We start from the raw sequence: 19404 nt of genomic DNA on the forward strand, positions 1-19404 counted from the left end.
GGTCAGCACAATGCTTTACAGTACCAGCAAACCAGGTTCAATTCCTGCCACTCACTGCTTGTGAGGAGTTTGTACGTATTCCCCGTGACCACATGGGTTTCCTCCAGGTGCTCCAGTTTCCTCCCATAGTCCATAAATGTAGCCATTGGTAAGTTAATTGGTAATTGAAAATTGTCCCATAACTAGGCTAGCATTAAATTGGGGGCTTGCTTGGCAGTATGTCTCAATAAATAAACCAAACAGTCTTCAAAACATGAAACATTGCTCAGTTTCATTAAGTGAGGAGTTGAGCTAGTACTCATCAACAAATAAGAAATTCCACTTAAACAGGAAGGGAAGGTCACTGACAAAGTTTTAAGGAAAGATGTACAGCCACAACAATCTTTCTTTGTCCATCCTGTTGATAGAATTACCCAACCCTCATATTACCACCAACTTCAACTGGGCCATACTTGGATCAATACTGGGATCAACTGAACAGTTAACCTAAAATGATGAGCAGACCATGTGCAAATTAAGAGTTATGAGGAACAGACAGGAACTAGGAGCTGAAAATCACGCTACAACATATTTTAAATAACTGCATAGGCTCCCTTGAAAACTGACGTCAATACTAACCACTGGATGCTGCAATCTGTTTCTACAAACGATATACTTGCTCAACACAAATCAGACAGCCTAAGAAATATGGAACTTCTAATGAAATTTCAATCCGACAACATTCTGGGACACACCCAAATCTCCCCACTAACACACTGCCACAAGAAAACAAGTCCAACATAGAAATCTTGTTAAAATCATGAATTCTCTTGTATTCAGTTGCACTGTAAACACCCTATAATTTAAATATCTTGACAAAAACAAAGCTAGCTTTGTATAATTCTTTTGAAATCTCAGACGGTCCCAATGGAGAGATTTCAAATAGTCGAATGCATAAAAGGCCATGGCTCTTCATGAATTTTCTTGCAAATGGCACCTTTACCTAAACTATTAAGAAGTCACAAGTTGTACATTTTTATAAACTAAGAGGAAAGGAAGAAAATATTCACTGTGTAGGCAACAGCACATGCGTCACAGCATAAACCAATCCTCAGAGAACAAAATTTCAGTAGACATATGGACATGAAAATGCGTTAATCCAGAATCTTTGAAAGCCCAAATAAAGATCAATGGCTCTTTAAATATGGAAGGAGTGCAGCAGCTTGTTTAGCCTTCATCTTTCAAGACTTCTGCTTCATTGAGCAATATGGTAAAGTGGTTTGAAAACAACTTCACACAAGCTCAGCCTTGCAGTCGCCACACTAACAGGTTGCACAGACTTGAGAATTGGAGAGACTACAGTTGCTGTGCTGGCCAGCCTCCCATTTTCCATTGTCTACAAACATGAGCTCATCCAAACCTCCTGTTCATGTAATAACTTGTATCAAATTCAATTCACCTGTCACCTTTATGATCCCTGATTTACATTGACTCGTAGCCCAGTTTTAAAATTAACAGCCTCATTTTCAAAGCTTTACATGGCCCCAGTTCGAGAACCTCTTCAAGCTCTAAAACAGTGGAGATCTGAGCTCTTCTCATGAAAGACATACAAATGCTAGAGAAACTCAATAAATCAGACAATGTCTATAGAAAGGAATAAACAGTTGATGTTTTGGACCGAGACTCTTTTTCAGAACATATTTATGGTTTGTACTCCTCCCACTATGCTTTCATCCATCTCCAATATTAAAACAACCCAATTTTAGCTGCAATGCCTTGAACTACTCAACTCTCAACTCCTACAGTGCTCTCTTTCTATAAAACAATGTATAAAACCTGCCTCTTTAATTGAGATTTTGGGTACCTCCCTGAATATCTCACTATGCGGCACAACATCAAATTTTGCATGCCTTAGTTATTTATATAATGTAAATGATCCTATGTAAATAGAGGTCATATTTTTGGAGACAAAGGAATTGACAGATTGAAATATGAAACTTATCGCACTGAATATATAAAGCACATACAAGTACCAAATATTAGTACAGCATTGACATTTCTTGGAGCTGAATGGGTTACAAAACTTAAGACACATTTCTACACTCATGCTAAACATAATCTAGAATAGCAGCTAATTCTGGTTAGACCAGCCTTGGGTGATTTCAATTATATTAAGTGCAACATTAAAACACCTATAAAATGCATCGATACCTTTACTGCAGTGTTTCTGATATTTATCCAATTGTGGAAATATTATCTTGTTAATTTAAATCTGTATACAGTAATAAGTTCACATTACTATTGAAGTAATCCATTTATTTTGCAAAAAGTTTTTTTTTTAAAAAGATGGCAGGTTTAGTGTTGATAACCCTGTTAAATACTATTTTCTTAATTTGAGCTTTTGATAGAGGCAGATCCAGGTGACTAACAGGTTGTCTGCTCTAAGCCTTTTGTTATATAATAGATTTTTATCATGGCTGTGCCATGCCTTATAACATTGTACATAAATAGATTATAGCTTCAAGGGTAGTCACAGCCGAAGGGTGGTAGTGGGGAACAAGCTCCGACTGCTAAACAAATGCCCTTCATGGCGTGTGTCTCAAACAGCCTCCGACAACCAAGTCCAACTCCTGGTCTGCACATGTGGCGTAGTTCTTATGCCCGGTGGAGCTGTTCTCACTGACAGGAGAAGGGGCAAAGGCGGGCCACTGGCGCCTTAAAACCAGTTGCTCCAGGCAGATGAGGCTCGTTAACCATGGATGGTAGCTCATCTAGGAGAGGGAAAACTCTGATTTCAAACCCTCCCTTGCCTTGCAGCTATACCCACTCACAGGAAGGTCTTTGGGAGTGAACCCTGAGGAAAAATCCGGAGTCAGAGTCCCAAAGGCGACTGACTGCTGAACCCAGCACCGGCACGGCAACTGCTGCGATGCTGCTGGCACCAAACTGTACCGACTTCCGTCGTTCCTTTGGACCTGTTATCAGCATGGGGGGGGGGGGGGGCTCCCACTGCATGGGCAACAGACGGATCTCCATATCAATTCTGCCCTGGCTTGCATCCTGGAGAGGCCCTTCCCCAGTGACTACCGGAGGCACAATACCCATGGTCGACCACGACCGACGGAGGCCAAATAGATTATAGAGGATATTGTTGTATACATCCTATCAAAAGACAGAACTGATAACCCATAATTTTCTTTCCTCTTACCATGCCTCCTCTGTCCAACATCACCACCCACTCTACCCCCCCAACTTCCCCAAATAATCCATGTGTAATGGCAGCATTCTCAACCATCTGATTGTTATGTCAGTAGGATTTACAAAAATGTACCACAATTTAGCCAAATTCTCCACATGGAACACCTTTGTTGTCAGTTCATGAAGCACGTAAAAATAGATAATGTGTTTAATATGATTGCCAAGATTCACCTTTGTTTCTAAGCAAAGTTAACCACTCCCAAAATATACTTGCAAAAAACAGTTGTTAGTCATTTGGTTTCCTCAGACATTACACATTTATATTTAGCACTGGTTGCTCAGAGCAAAAGATTAATTTCAGAAGGCTTGCCGAAATAAACTGGTTAGAAAGGATTCTTTACTGAAACATTTTCCAACTACAGATATTACAACAGACCAATTGAGCTGCCAATTGCAGTTGGAGACCTGGGTCTTTGTTGTTTCTAAGCAGTAGCACCAGTAATTTAAAAAAAGGAAAAGGATAAAGGATTGTGGAGGTGTTGGCAATGGGAGAGGAGAGAAATTACATTTCCCTTTTGGTCAACTACAATTAATATTAGGATTCAAATGTTCCCCTTAGGATAGAAATTAAGAGTTTGATTAATGGGCTGAAATGTTTTTTGAACTAGCATGGTCATATAGAAACATTTTATCTCAAGTTACCTAGTAATGATAAAGATGCCTTTTGTTCTTCTTGGCTCTACCCTTATCATCCACCATGCAGTCACTGAGAAGACAGCTGGGTAATTTGCTGATATTGCAGCAGGATTTTGTTCAATATGCTCTCTACAGGCCTGTGTTATGAATTGCTCTAAAGACAGCCAGCTGGCCAACCTCCATACCAACACTGGAAACTAAATTTGGAGATTCAAACCAAAGACTCAAGAGATGAATTAGAATACGTTTCTCATACTTGGACTGAAAAAAAAGCTAGAAACTCAAATCTCGGTCTTATTTCATACAAAATAAATTACATTACATTAAAATGGGAATAACAGTCTTTATAAAATAAGGCAAATTTTGATATGAAGTGGGTGATTAAGGAAATGCTGAAGCTGCAAAGCAAACAGAACTGCAAAGATGCGTGCTTTTTCCTATGAACACCTCCATGAATGTAAATCAGTGCCATTGTAATTGTTTAGTATTTCCAAATGTCCTATTTTGCTATTAAAAGAGATCCCAAATATTCTTAAAAATGAATTTGATTGAATTTATTGTCTGTACTTGTTAAAAAATATGAAACACCAAGGATAGCATTTTATTATATTATCAATGAGCTCTAATATCACAGAGTCTGGAGAAATGACTGGTACAAATGTTGAATCAAATAAGCACACAAACTGCTTTGGAATTTGACAGAGTAAATGCATAAATGTTTTGCCTCCAGAGGCATTAAAGCATCAAGTGCCTGAGTCTCCAAATAATGGTTCAATTATTCAGAACTAAGTGAAGAGAAATTTCTTCAAACAGTAATGAATCACTGGAATTCTCCACTCAAGAATACAATCAAGATGAATGTTGATAGATTTTTGGATCTAAACGTAATCAGGGCATATGAAATATTGAACTGTGTGCTCACCTGTGATCTTAATGAATGGTGAAACAGGAACATGGAGACCAAATAGCCCATCTCTATTTATATTCCGAGTGAAGTGACTAACTCAAGGGGTACCTTCCAATAAGCATGCTAAACACATTCTTGAGTAAACCAAGAGATTGCAGGAATCCAATTGATTGTTTAGGCTTCACAAAACGTGCTTTGAATAAAGCACAGAGACCATAGACCATTGTAAACACCTACAGCTACAACCTATGATGCTATATTACAAAGTTTGAAAAGAAATACATCTTTTTCCCTTCCACTTCAATATGTAAACATATTTAATTTAATGAATGGTAAAATGTTGCAAGCCCCTGGCGCAAGATCAGTTAAACAGAATTTCTGCATTATGCTCCTGATGAACACAAAAGATTCTGCTAATGCTGGAAATACGGAATAACACACACACACTGTAGGTTGAGACTGTGATTCCCGGACAAAGGTCTCAGCCCAAAACTTGGGCTCTTTATTCCTCTCTATAGATGTTGGCTGAACTGCTGAGTTCTTCCAGCATTTTGTGATGATTAATCCATTTCTACTCCTGTATTTGTTCACATAAACTGTTTCCAATAACTTCTAAGACTTCATTTGAAATTCCCAAAGACAATTAAAAAGTCAATTTCAAAAATAAATTACAAAACCACATTTACACAGGTTAGAATTGCCCTTTTTGGCTGCTGAGTTGACCAAAATTTTTCCTTGAGAAAAGATTATCCTTTTGAAACAGTAAACTATCTTTTGTATCTATGGAGACACATGCCCCACCTTTTATTTCATGCAAATAAACAGAGTATGCCAGACTGCAGGAGCTGTTTGAGTCATGTAGTTCACATGACTGGCAAGGTTCTAATTAGCTTTCAACAGATATTAAGTAAAATAAAACAGAATTCTCATATTTGCAAACATTGTATCTGACTAATTCTCCACAACAGCTATAAAGAATAGCAAAAGTACCAGCTTTATCACTTGATCCATCATAATGTCCTTGTATTCTTGGGCAGTGCACTATGAACCTGAAAAATCACCAAGTTTCTTTGCTGAAGGCACTAACTCTGCATCTAATTTCCATTGGAATTAAGTGATAATCAATTCTTTGAATTGCATGTTCATTATCGGTTGAAACTAAGATCAAGTCAGATGAATAACCAACATTCTAATGGGGTGGGGGTGAGGAGGGTGAAATGCAAACACTGGAAATCAGAAACCAAACAGAAAATGCTGGAAACACTTAGCAAGTCAGGCAGCATATGTGGAAGGAGAAAGCGTCAACATTTCAGGACCTGGAGAAAGGAATCTGCTCCTACAGATCTGGTCTGGCCTGCCAAATATATCATGCACATTCTAATTTTGATCTCTAATTTGAGATATTGCATATTACCCTCAGGAGTAATGTGTCATTGTTTACAGCATAAAGAAAGACAAGCCTAGTGATAGCCATCCCTGACATCTCATTTCATAACTTCACAGAATATTTTTGCAATACAATGTACTCCCAGTCCAACACATTTGATTCAATGCAGATTCTTTAAAGAATGGATTCAGCAACAATGTTTGTTAGTTTGTGCTCAAACCTGCAATTGCTACCTGACTTCTAAAAAGGTGTTTTAAAAAGAAATGGAAACATTAAAATAATTGAAAATTCTAACAACTTGCAGAAACAATGTAAAAAAAGGTTTTCCTATATACAATATCGCTGTCACTTTCGACCATTTTGATTCAATAATATTAGAAATTCTTCACCCACTTTTGTTTTGACAGCTTTTGCAACAGTTACAACTCCATTGGAATCCCCACTGAAAATCAGCACAGTACTCTTAACTTGTTACCTCCACCTGGCAAACTGCAAAACTCCCAAGTTTCATTCACGCCAATAACCAAATAATCATATAAAGCCAGATTATTAACAATTATACATCTTCTATCATGATGTGGTGCATGGTCTACATTAACACTTAAATGATCGGTGGTTGAGGAATCAGATACTGCACTTAAAGAGATATTTTAGACAGACCCTTAAATAGGCAAAGCAGAGAAGGCTACAGACTAATGTATGTAACTGGATTGACTATAGATAGGCAAAAAATGTCAGCATGGACATTTCCATTTCCAATGTTTATTTCATTTTTACTAAATAGTTAGTCTCATTCTCATGTGTTTCAGTTTCCATCTTGATAATGGAGGCAATAGCTAAGTTATCTTACCATTTACTTCATCAACCTGCAAAGCCAATTGGCAACTTCTTCAAGCTTTACTTCAGCCAATCAGTATTAGTCACAGGCACAGATAACTGCCAAAGGAAAAGCTTCATCCGGTCAGCTATAAAAGCCAAGTTTTTAAACAAATGCACAAAAAGTAATCCATTTGATATCTAGCCTGCTAAAATACTGCTAAAGATCTATGGGCTTCCAATGGTGCCAACATCTAAACTTAACAAAACTGTACCAGCATCTCACACACACACTCACACTCTATTGGGAACAACAACACAATGAAACTTCTAGACTAGAATCTAGAGAATTGGACCACCAATCCAGAGACATTTTGAATCCTGTAATGACAAATGGGAAATCTAAATTCAAATGATTAAATAAATCTTGAATGCCAATTTGGCATTGAGTACAAGATTTGGGATGTCATGTTGCAACTGGACAAACAGTTGGTGAGACTTTACCAGGAATTTTGCGTACAGTTCTGGTCACCATGCTGTACAAAGGATATGGTTAAGCTGGACAGCATGTAAAAAAGATTCACAAGCTGGGATTGGAGGATGCAAGTTAGAGTCCAGATAGGTTGGGACTGTTTTCCTAGGAGTGAAAGAGGCCAAGTGGGTAACTTTATTGTAGTTTATAAAATCATGAGGGGTGCAGATAAGGTGGATGGTCAGTCTTTATACCAGGATAAGGTTACACAAAACTAGAGGGCATAGGTTAAAGGTGAGAGGGGTAAGATTAAAGGGGACCAAAGGAGCAAATTTTTCAGAGTTGTGGGTACATGGAACAACAACAAGAGAAGTGATAGAGGTGAATACATCCATAATGTTTGAAAAGATATTTGGATAAGTACATTGACAATAAAGGTTTAGAGCAGGGGTTCCCAGACCCCTTGCTTAATAGTATTGGCCTATGGTATAAAAAAGGCTGGGAACCCCTGGTTTAGAGTGATATGGGTTAAAAACTGACAAATGGAACGAGATCAGGAAGGAAAGAATTGAGCTGAAGGGCTCATGCCTGTGCTGTACAACTCTGACTCTTCAAACATTCAAATCAGGTTTATTATCACTGTCTTATGTCATGAAATTTGTTGTTTTGCAGCAACAGTACCATGCAAAGACAAAAGATTACAAAATTATAAAATAATAGTGCAAAAATTGTATAATGAGGTATTGCTCATAGACTGTTCAGTAATCTGATAGCAGAGGGGAAGATACTGTTTCTGATTCATTGAGTGTGAGTCTGCAAGCTCCTGTACCTCCTCCCTGACAGTAGAAACAAGAGAGCATGGTCCAAATAGTGAGCCTTTACAGATGGATTCCACCTTAAGGCACCACCTCTTGAAGATGTCATCCATGGTGGGGAGGGTGGCGACTCTAATAGTGAACATTAAAATACTGGTATCCTATGCAGACTTGAAGTTCATTATAAAATGTAACAAGCTTTATTCTGATGTTAAATGATATAAATGCGTACTCAAAGCTCATTTTGCAGATGAGTTCAAAATCCAAATTAGCTGTAATGTCGTGATCTGAACCATGCTATATTACAATTCTGAAACCATTTAGCAAACAGAATAGAAATAACTTCATGTTTTAAAGAGTTCAAGCCATTTTAGGAGTAAAAATTACAATATTGGCTTTAAATTTTCAAAACTTTCAAAAACATGCTTTTCAACAATACATGCTACAAGAGCCAACTAGGGATTGGCAATGGTTGCCAATAACAAGCACCAAGTTATTTTGCATCTCTTTTCTAAGTTGCAATGTCTCTGTGTTAACTTTGAAAGGTCAACACCATTTGACGGATCAGACAGAATGGTCAGACAATCGCTGTGTAAAAATGTGGTTGATCTTATCAGCAGACCAGTTGCTAATGCTGATAAATGGAAGAGGTGCTGCAAAACCACACTCCTTGAGGCTCCTGTAAACTCCGCTCTAGATGTACTTCACTGAACTATGGAAAGACAATGATGGTATCAAATGACAAGTGATAAATTAAGCCAACACTTCCAAAAGCATTGCACTTTACTTAAATGGCAATAATCTTAATATGTACTGTGATGAAGTACACATGCTTTGGTGTATACAGAAGAATGCATCCTACCTGAAAGTGTTTCACCTAAATGTCAGAATATACCCAGAAAATGCAGAACTGTAAGGTCATGTGTTTGCTAAAATGTTAAGCTCTCCAGCTAGAACAATAATACGGTGCATTTCACACCACACTCTTCACCTGTTTCCCCCACCGCCTCCAAAACCACTGCCTCACAAGAAAAAGTGCATTACATTGCACTGAAAGACTTAGTTTAACAATGCCTCTTGGAGGGGTATTGAAAACAATGCTCTTGAAAGTTGAGTGAAATATCTTTAACTATAATCTATTCCATGATAATTAATAATATTGATAACTAAATACAATGGAGACTCCATTCTCAGCACATTAGCCAATGATTTCACAAGCTGCCAATGCAAGTCATAATCTCCTCACTTGAATCGCCTGAAACACCATTCAGTGAGATAAGATCATTTAGTGAATAAATTTTCAGTTCTCTGCCTGTAATACATGCACAAAGATGTTTCTATGCATTAATAAATTAATTCAAGTCACAAATGATTGTGGCCTTTGCCACAAATTCAAGATCTTAATTTTTTAATACTTTGGATTGCATCAGAAATTGGATATAAATATCGCAAGCCTTATCACTGCTCCCTTCCCCTTGGAATTATGAAGTGGCTTGCACTACACCATTCCTCTAGAATTTTAGATCAAATAAAGGTCAATATTTGCTTATCAACTCTCTCACAGGCTGGAATGTTGGAGCCAGCTGACAAAATGACTAAAATATGACAAATACTTTTTAACATTGAACAACTAACTTTTTAATGAAGAAAATGGAAGTTTGTGGAATTTGAATAATATAAAGCATTTACTAGTGAAAGAAACAATTAATGGAAAAGAGGTGCTGAAGAATTGGTGATAAATTAGAGAATAAAGACAAAGAAAAATAAGTAGTAATGTCAATCATAAAGGCTGCAAAACTAAGAGAGTAAAGTCCACTAAGCGCAATAAGATTAATATGTAGCAGAGAAGTCATGGTAAACCACACTAAGTTTAATTTTAGCCCTACAGGCATGGCTTTCGGTGAGCAGAATCTGTAATAATGTTGAAAAAGTGTGAGAGGGAGGGTGAATATACTGTGCAAGATTGGTAACAAATATAGCTTCTCAACAAACATACTTTCTCAACAGGTTATTTGGTCAACTCAACAATTTATTACCTTATCTCCCTAAACCTGTCTCACATCATTCATAACCTTTAGTCTAAGGAACATCCTTGTGCCCTCTCCTTCTCTCAGATACTCACTGCAAACCCCACCACTCTATAACCAGAATGTGTAAAATCATCTCAAAGTGAGGTCGTGAGGCACACCCTTCACCAATCCATCTCCTCTGGGAAACATCATGTGTTGAATTCAGTTCAGTTCATATTATAAAAGCAAAACATCTTCAAGCTGTATTTTATTACACAATAGAATCACTTGTACAACAGTTCTACAACATTTTTCCCTTACATTATCCAGCTCTTTTTAAGCCTTTGCATGGTATTACAAACCATTGTGCACATCTTTTGAAATTAGATTAGATCACACAGTACAAAAGGAAACCAGCAAGTCTAATATTTTCATCTGTCAGAATTTAACAAAACCTTCCATTCCTCTCAATAAACTCAACCAGACCTTACTCAAATGACTTGTACACTGCACCACCTAAACTGCAATGGAACCTGAGCAAGTGGTCAAACATCTGTTTGACAAAACCTTTTATAAAAGTATTCACAAGGTCAAGATGACAAAAATAGTACATAGAATAAACAATGATAGTCACTGAAAAAGAAAACTCCCAACACATCTTTCCACTATAAATATACACAAAGCTTATGTGAAATTAGGTGTTTATAATTCCATATGTTTCCCTAAGGCTGTTACAGCCAGGGGAAGTAATGGAGATAAGCTCCTACTACCTATTAAATACTCCCAATGGCATGTGTCTCAAATAGCCTTTGACAAACGGTCCAGCTCCTGGCTTTCAGGCTTAGTGCCTTAGCTACTAAGCCTGGTAGAACCATTTCTACTAGTGGGAGAAGGAGCAAAAGTGGTTTACTGGCACCTTAAAACCAGCCGCTTCAGGTCGATGGGGCTTGTCAGTCACAGTTGGCAGCTCACATAGAAGGAAATCTGATCTCAATCCTCCGCTGCCTTGCTATACATGTTCATGGGGAAGGCTTTGGGAATAAGCCCTTGGGAAAAGATCCAGAGCTGGAGTTCCTAAGGCAGTGCTACGTTTTATTCAACACTGACTGGTAACTTTTGCAACACCGCTGATGGCAAATTATACCAGTCTGCACTGTTCCTTTGGCTTCATCAGCTGCATGGAAAGGTGGAGCCTGCTACACGGGCAACAGCCGCTTTCTACATCATGCTGCCTTGGCTTGCGTATCACATAGACAACTGGGAGGCAACATCCATGATCGACCCCGACCAATGGAGGGCCTCAATAATTCCATACAGTTCTTCAGCTATAGAGTAGCAATTTAAATTAATGACTATTGACCAAAAAGCCTGAATTAATAACAGATACAGAAGCTTGTACCTCACTGTGGCAAGTTGGAAGTTAAAGTGAGTTAATTAAATAAAATAGAATGAAAAGGTATCAGTAATCATAGTCATGAAATTACCAAATTGTTGTAAAATCCCATAGGGTATGTATGCCATTGACCCTCAGGGTTACGAATCAGCTGTCTTTACCTAATGTAGACTACATACAGCAATATGGCTGAGTATTAACTGGATCCTGACATGACACAACAAGCTACAGTTCAAAGGAATATCAGACAGCACACAATGAAGCATGAGGGTAGTTCTCCATGTTTATTACATTGCAAGATAGCCTAAAGACCTCTATTTCCTCTTAAGATTTCGCAAACCAAATACTACAACAGGCAATACTCCAATTGATAAATATTTTAGCCAGATGAAGTGTGGAAGACTGTTTTATATGCGATCCATAGACTGATCTAAAATCAGTACTACACTCTGCATTAAAGGGAAACAATGCAAAAGTGGCCTCGCACCACCTCTCAACATTCCTCTTTATCACTTTAGGTATTTATTTTAATTTGTTCATTTTTTTTGGAACCAGGGAGTCAAATAAAGCCAAAATGTATTGTCCAACACTTGAGAACGTGCAGCTCTACTACCACCTTCAACAGCTGCAGCCCTTAAAGTAAAAATGCCACCAGAGAGAGAATTCCAAGAAAAGGTGATACTCTTCCACTGTTTTCCCTTCCATGCATCCAAATCCCATTGTAGTACAGTTGTGCTTTGGAAGATAGAGTTAGAATAGCCTAGGCACATAACAGCCATATGATTTTAAGATGGTCCAACACTGGGGCTACTGTTGCATAACTAGAGAGAATGAATGTTTAGAGTAGTAGATAAAGTACCAGTCAAGCAGGCTGCTTTGTCCTAGATAGTATTAAAAAGCTTTATAAAAAGCTAATTAAAAATTGTAATCTTCAAGACTAAGTGTCATAAAAAAGCATAACCCCAAGCAAGTGTCAAAGGATGCATCATAAGGTGCTTTGTATTTCAGTGAATTAAATATTACTCATTTTCCATCATCTTCTGATCTTGATGCAGCAGAAAAAAAAACTAGGTACCATCTACAACGTTATTAATGCAGAACTTCACAGAACTCAGTACAAAAAGGATCAAAACAGCTTCATTATCCCAAAGTTTCAATTGTTTATCCAAATAATGTTCAGATTTGTTTTTTCCCTTTCTTCCACTGGAAGAGGACAAACTTGCTTTCATTTAATATTTTTCAGGCTAGGCACAGACTTAGAGCTGATCTGCTTCAGCAGCTGATAAAGCTGTATACATCTCTGTCTAAGCATTAATTCCACATCACTAAATATAAATGCTGTTGCTGGACATCATACAAAGAAAGTGCTTGGCAATGCCAAGGTAAAATACTAAGCATAATTCCAAAGAGTGAAGGAAATTCACCTTTTTAAAAAAAACTTGGGGTTTTAATCTGAGCTGGAAGCAAGTCTTCAACACCAGGAAATTCTTGCCATTCTTGCTGTTTAGTGTATTTGTAAAGGACTTAGATCAGGTGTTCCCAACCTGGGGTCCACAGATCCCTGTTTAACGGTATTGCTCCATGGAATGAAAAAGATTGGGAACCCCCGACTTAGACAGTCATCTACCATTCTCATCAACATAACTCCACACTTCAGTATATTCTGATGCACTCAGGATGCTCCTCTTTGCCATACAAAGAATTAACCACAATTGAAATAGTTAAATGTGGCAAGGGGAGATTTATTATGTAGTTCAAAGAGGAGACAGACAAGTTCCCTCCTGTAATTTGTATCACTCCATTTAAAAGGCAAGTGGTTATTTAGATATTTTCCTCAGACACTGGAAATTCTGAAATGTATTTGATTAAAGGTTAGATCTTTCCAAGCAGCTGTTCCCAAATTACTCTTGCAGGTTTTTCTTTAACTTTTGCCCCCCCCCCCCAAGAGACTAGAGAAAAAGGGAACAATGGGTTAGTGGGTTCACAATGATTAAGTTGTGATTACTCAACTTTAAGTGTATGCTTATTCTAATGTTCTTCTCCAAGCTTTTCAAATAAAGTCAATAAATGAAACTTCTACTTTAAAAAATGTTCTTAATCCTTTTGTCCTGTGCTCCCTCCACTTTTCCCCATGTCATTTCTGCTTAAACTTTCTCTATTTTTAATGAATGATCAGCTGGTAGTGCAAACAATTTCTCTCTGCGTGATCTGTGAAAAGTTATAGCTTTTGCACCAAACTTCTACATTGTCCAGCAGCAAGGAATCTGTAACTTCAAACATTTGTTTCTGTAAAATACATAAAACTTATTCCCTCAACCAATAACCACAATAAAGCAAATCGATAAATGAGTCATCTATCTGCTACATTAATGAGGACAAAGAAACCAGGAATGTTCTAAAATTGTACATCATTAAAGCAAGTTTCCAGAATGTACTCTGCAGCTTTTCTGTTGAACTTAGTGAAATTATCACTTATGTTTTCTTCCTTGAGAAGTAATTTATTCAATTTAAAAAGCAACGGATATACTACTTTACACTCCGTGACCACTTTATTAGGTACACCTGCACTTAAAGCAAATATCTAATAAACCAATCACATGGCAGCAACTTAATGCACAAAAGCATGAAGACATGATCAACAGTTCAGTTGTTGTTCAGACCAAAAATCAGAATGAGGAAGAAATGTGATCCAGGTGACTTTGACTGTGGAATAATTGTTGGTGCCAGACAGGGTGATCTGAGTATCTCAGAAATGACTGATCTCCTAGGATTTTCACACACAACAGTCTCTAGAGTTTACAGAAAATGGTGTGAAAAACAAAACAACATCCCTTGAGCAGCAGTTCTGTGAGTGAAAATTTGTTACTGAGAGAGGTCAGAGGAGAATGGTCAGGCTGATTCAACTGAAAGGAAAGCAACAGCAACTCAAATAACCACACATTACAAGAGACGGTGTGCAGAAGAGCACCTCTGAATGCATAAGAGTGGATGGACTACTGTAGCAGAAGACCATGAACATAAGAGAGGAAGGCACCCAACAGGTACAGGAGTTATCCAATTAAGTAACCACTGACTGTACATGATGCTATTAATAAGACCCAAAGTAAATTTAGAGGGGACCCTTTCTGTATGCATGTCAAATCTATCTCACGCAGTTTCAAACTCAGCATCGCACAATCATATTCAATAGGACAGCTTCTAGACACGGGATGCTGACACTGAACAAAGTCAACTGAATGTTCATCTCACTGAACTGCACAGCAATTCCCACGTACTGAACAGCAATCTCATAACAGGAAAATAATCTACTGGCGCAGCAAGTGTACATGTTTACTGGAGACTTTGGCACAGCAGGGCAGCAAAATGCACTTTGAATGAAAAGCCCTCGTGACTGCAAAGCCACTTGCTTTTGTTTACTGACCTTGGTCAGTTATTGTTACAACAGAAATCTGGATTTTAAAACTTTCAAATTATATGATTAATAATTAAATGCAGCAATCAAAAACATGTTATGCACTTGACATCCAGTTGAAAGAACACATCATGTGTCTAACTATGCGCATGAGTTACTCAATACAAATATAGGAACAAAAACACCTGGAACTCATCAACATCATCCAAGAGTTCTCCTTTGTGACGCGTATGACGCCTGGTAGAACTATAAAAGATTTTTTTTAAAGAAGCAGTTCTGACATTTCTTCTAATGAGAAGAACTCTAATGTGTATGTGTCCTGTCCCTTGTAAGAAACAGTAACACCATCATATGGTTCTTCATTTCTTCTCCTTGCCATCCACAACACTGTTAGAGGAACTGCCTACCAAAAAAATAATTGGCAGCTTCTAAACAAAAACATTCTTGCAATGTCAGAGATGTTGTTTATTGGCCCTAAAACTTAACTAAGTTTTAACAACATCAATATATTTTGACAAGGGTAGGAGATATCCTGAGGGAGTTTCACAAATGTGCAACAAAACCAGATACCTTGTGAAAGTAAAAATTGGGAGTGGTGACCAAACGTTCATTACAAAGAGTTTTATTACAAAGAGTGTCTTATATGAAAAGAAAGATGACTTGGCAGTGAAATCTAAACCATGGGGCCTAGACAGCTGAAACCAGAGCTATCAAAATGCAGAATCTTGCAGAGGCTAGAATCAGAAAATCAGGGTTTCAGATGACGAGGCTGAAGGAGGGACAAGAGATAAGGAGGAACAAAACCAAAAAGACAGCAAGTGTGTGCATTTACTTATTGCAATTCAGCATCTGTAGTTGAACCTTACAACATAAATAGACTTTGCAACCTTATAATACTATATATTATACTGTATGTTGATAGCTAAATATCCAGATATGCTTAAAGCACCTCTTTGTAATCAGAAACAAATTCTAATACATTCCTTACAATTGACAATAGTTACATGTTATTCCTCACACAAAATAATGTGTGAGACTGGAATCAGATTGCAACAATATCAGATTACAGTTCAAGAACAAGTAGATGGTTTTTACTGTTACATTATTTTTAGAATACCACCCAAATATTTTGTATTGTGCTAATCCAAAGGAGTGTGTGCAAATCTGACTTTCAGAGAAACATGAACCAATGCACGATGGATACTTGGTGACCTGTGGTTTACAATGCAAATAAATACTTGACAAAACTGTCTGTAACCACCTCAGACTGAAAACTTCTCTACCCACCACAAATTAAGTTAATGTACCCTCACTCCCAGTAAAATACTATGTTTGGGTAGGTTCAGATATTAATATGCAGAACAAAAGGGCCTAATGTTTATGCTATCCTATATAGTATTAGGCACCTACTTACTTTCTATAATTAGAACATAATTTCTTGCTAGTAAATAATATTGGGAGAGACATTACCGAATTTCCCTTTGTTCCATAGATGATACACTTGAAATAAAAAGCAGAAACGATGTACTTAATGTAATCCAGCAAATATTTCATTGATTAAATATGCAAGGATTGTTGCCTCATATAAAGTTGCCAAATCAGGAAAGTACATATTTTCATTAAAACTACAGCATATGTCAATTTTTACTCCACTCGATCTATATAGGAATTCTTTCCATTTTAACACACCCACATTTACATGCAGCCTAAATGGCTTTTCAAATAATTGGTTTATTTGATCTAATGGTCAAACACTAATACTCCTTTAATTTACAATATTCAAGTTATAGTTTGATCAAAGTCCAACAGCTCATGGTCTAAGTCAAACTTCAAAGCTTTTTTTTGAAAAAAAGATTTATTAACAGTCTGATTAATTAGAGGCAAAAATAGTTTTAATATCTCTAAAATTAAACTTGAAAGTGTATATACATAAAAGAGAACTAGCTTAGTACAATTTAAAGTCAGCAACCTGTTTACAATATATATATATTAATTATACAATATATATTAATGATTTAGACGAGGGAATTAAATGCAGCATCTCCAAGTTTGCAGATGACACGAAGCTGGGCGGCGGTGTTAGCTGTGAGGAAGATGCTAAGAGGATGCAGGGTGACTTGGATAGGTTAGGTGAGTGGGCAAATTCACGGCAGATGCAATTTAATGTGGATAAATGTGAGGTTATCCACTTTGGTTGCAAGAACAGGAAAACAGATTATTATCTGAACGGTGGCCAAATAGGAAAAGGGGAGATGCAACGAGACCTGGGTGTCATTGTACACCAGTCATTGAAGGTGGGCATGCAGGTACAGCAGGCAGTGAAAAAGGCAAATGGTATGTTGGCATTCATAACAAAAGGAATTGATTACAGGAGCGGGGAGGTTCTACTGCAGTTGTACAAGGCCTTGGTGAGACCGCACCTAGAATATTGTGTGCAGTTTTGGTCCCCTAATCTGAGGAAAGACATTCTTGCCATAGAGGGAGTACAGAGAAGGTTCACCAGATTGATTCCTGGGATGGCAGGACTTTCATATGAAGAAAGACTGGAATAACTAGGCTTACTCACTGAAATTTTGAAGACTGAGGGGAGGGGATCTTATTGAAACGTATAAAATTCTAAAGGTATTGGACAGGCTAGATGCAGGAAGATTGTTTCCAATGTTGGGGAAGTCCAGAATGAGGGGTGACAGTTTAAGGATAAAGGGGAAGCCTTTTAGGATAGAGATGAGGAAAAACTTCTTCACACAGACAGTGGTGAATCTGTGGAATTCTCTGCCAGAGGAAACAGTTGATGCCGGTTCATTGGCTATATTTAAGAGGAAGTTAGATATGGCCCTTGTGGCTAAAGGGATCGGGGGGTATGGATAGAAAGCAGGTACAGAGTTCTGAGTTGGATGATCAGCCATGATCATACTGAATGGCGGTGCAGGCTCAAAGGGCCGAATGGCCTACTCCTGCACCTATTTTCTATGTTTCTAAGCAAAGAAAATCCACGTGTAACATTTTGATGTCCTTCGTGCTAAATCTTCAAAACCTGTATGATCCAATGACTTACATATTAAACAAGTCATTAACTGAAAGGGATAGATTCTATTAAATGCATTATGACCGTCTCTAGGGTTATTGATTTCATTCATCTGTCATTAAGAGCCTTAGCAAACTATAGCTGGAATAAAGGACCTGTTCTCTCTGAACATTAGGGAATTCAACTGCGACACTTTGTTATCTGTGCAACTTGGTCATCACCTTTCATTTGAACTCTCCAACATATTTGAGATATGCTTTTCACACAGTACAGATTTTTCTGGCAGTCAGCTGATAGGGTTCCTAAGTATGACTAAATATATAAACCCAAGAAACAGGCGTCCTGCCAACAAATGATCAAATCTGAACAATAATGGGAAGCATTCTTTGCCAGAACAAAATGGGTCTGCAAGGCATTTATAAGTTTGACTTAAATAGCGAAGTTCTGACTGCACTTATGGGAGTTAAACTACACTTATTCTTTTGTTAAGACTATTTTTGAAGTTTTATGAGACTGAGAAGCACAAGTAGTTTCACAAATTATTCAGTCTACAGAGCACAGCTGTTGCCAGCATCTTAAAACTACCAGGAAAAGGCTGTTCTCACTCTGTGCCATTAAAGGCAAGCTCCCCACTGAAGCCAGAAACAAAATAGTATTTTCAGGCAGTAATAATATATCCTGTACCACTGATTGCTTCAAGTAACTTAAAACCTGGCCAGAAAAAAAAATTCACAGGTGTTCTGAACCATTTAATGTAATTAGAAACTTTAATCTGTCCCAGTATGTAGCGTGCTCCACATATTTTATAATTCAAATAAACGCTACCAACTGTAAAGTTAAATTCTTGAGCAAATCCATATAATTTTTTTTAAAATGCATGTAATTACACATGTGCCCCCCCCTTTACAAAGGTAGAGGGTTCCTACAAAACCTTTCTTAAGCCGAAATGGCATAAAGCGAAGAACAATTAACTTATATGGGAAAAATTTTTGTAAAAGCGAAAATCCTCTTCATAGTGCAAAAACAGGTTACTAATGTAGGTCTTTTGTAAAAGCAAAATGGCATAAAGCGGGGGGGCGGGGGGGGGGAGAGACCTGTACCTTCAAAAGCAAAATTAAAAGGGATTGCAAAGTTACTTTGGGTAAAAGGGAGAATTACCAAATATGTATTAGTATTTTTGAAGGGCATTCAATGCGACACAAGGTGGCACTTAAAATTAGTGTTCACTGAAACTGGGGTGATCTTATAACACATAAAGAAGAATCATTAATTGGTATATTGTAACAAGGGAGACA

General features: G+C 37.6%; 1 protein-coding gene and 1 long non-coding RNA gene across 2 annotated transcripts in view; one reads left to right on the forward strand and one right to left on the reverse strand.

Annotated features, from left to right (window-relative positions):
* Positions 1 to 19404, forward strand: part of LOC132379974 (uncharacterized) — an 89311-nt gene that overhangs the window by 61679 nt on the left and 8228 nt on the right. The window lies entirely within an intron of this gene.
* The window catches only part of LOC132379972 (brain-specific angiogenesis inhibitor 1-associated protein 2-like), an 89908-nt gene that overhangs the window by 39816 nt on the left and 30688 nt on the right, over positions 1 to 19404 (reverse strand). The gene's annotated exons all lie outside the window — the stretch shown is intronic.

Source organism: Hypanus sabinus, chromosome 23 (genome assembly GCF_030144855.1).
Source record: "Hypanus sabinus isolate sHypSab1 chromosome 23, sHypSab1.hap1, whole genome shotgun sequence".
In the NCBI taxonomy this organism is placed as follows: domain Eukaryota; kingdom Metazoa; phylum Chordata; class Chondrichthyes; order Myliobatiformes; family Dasyatidae; genus Hypanus; species Hypanus sabinus.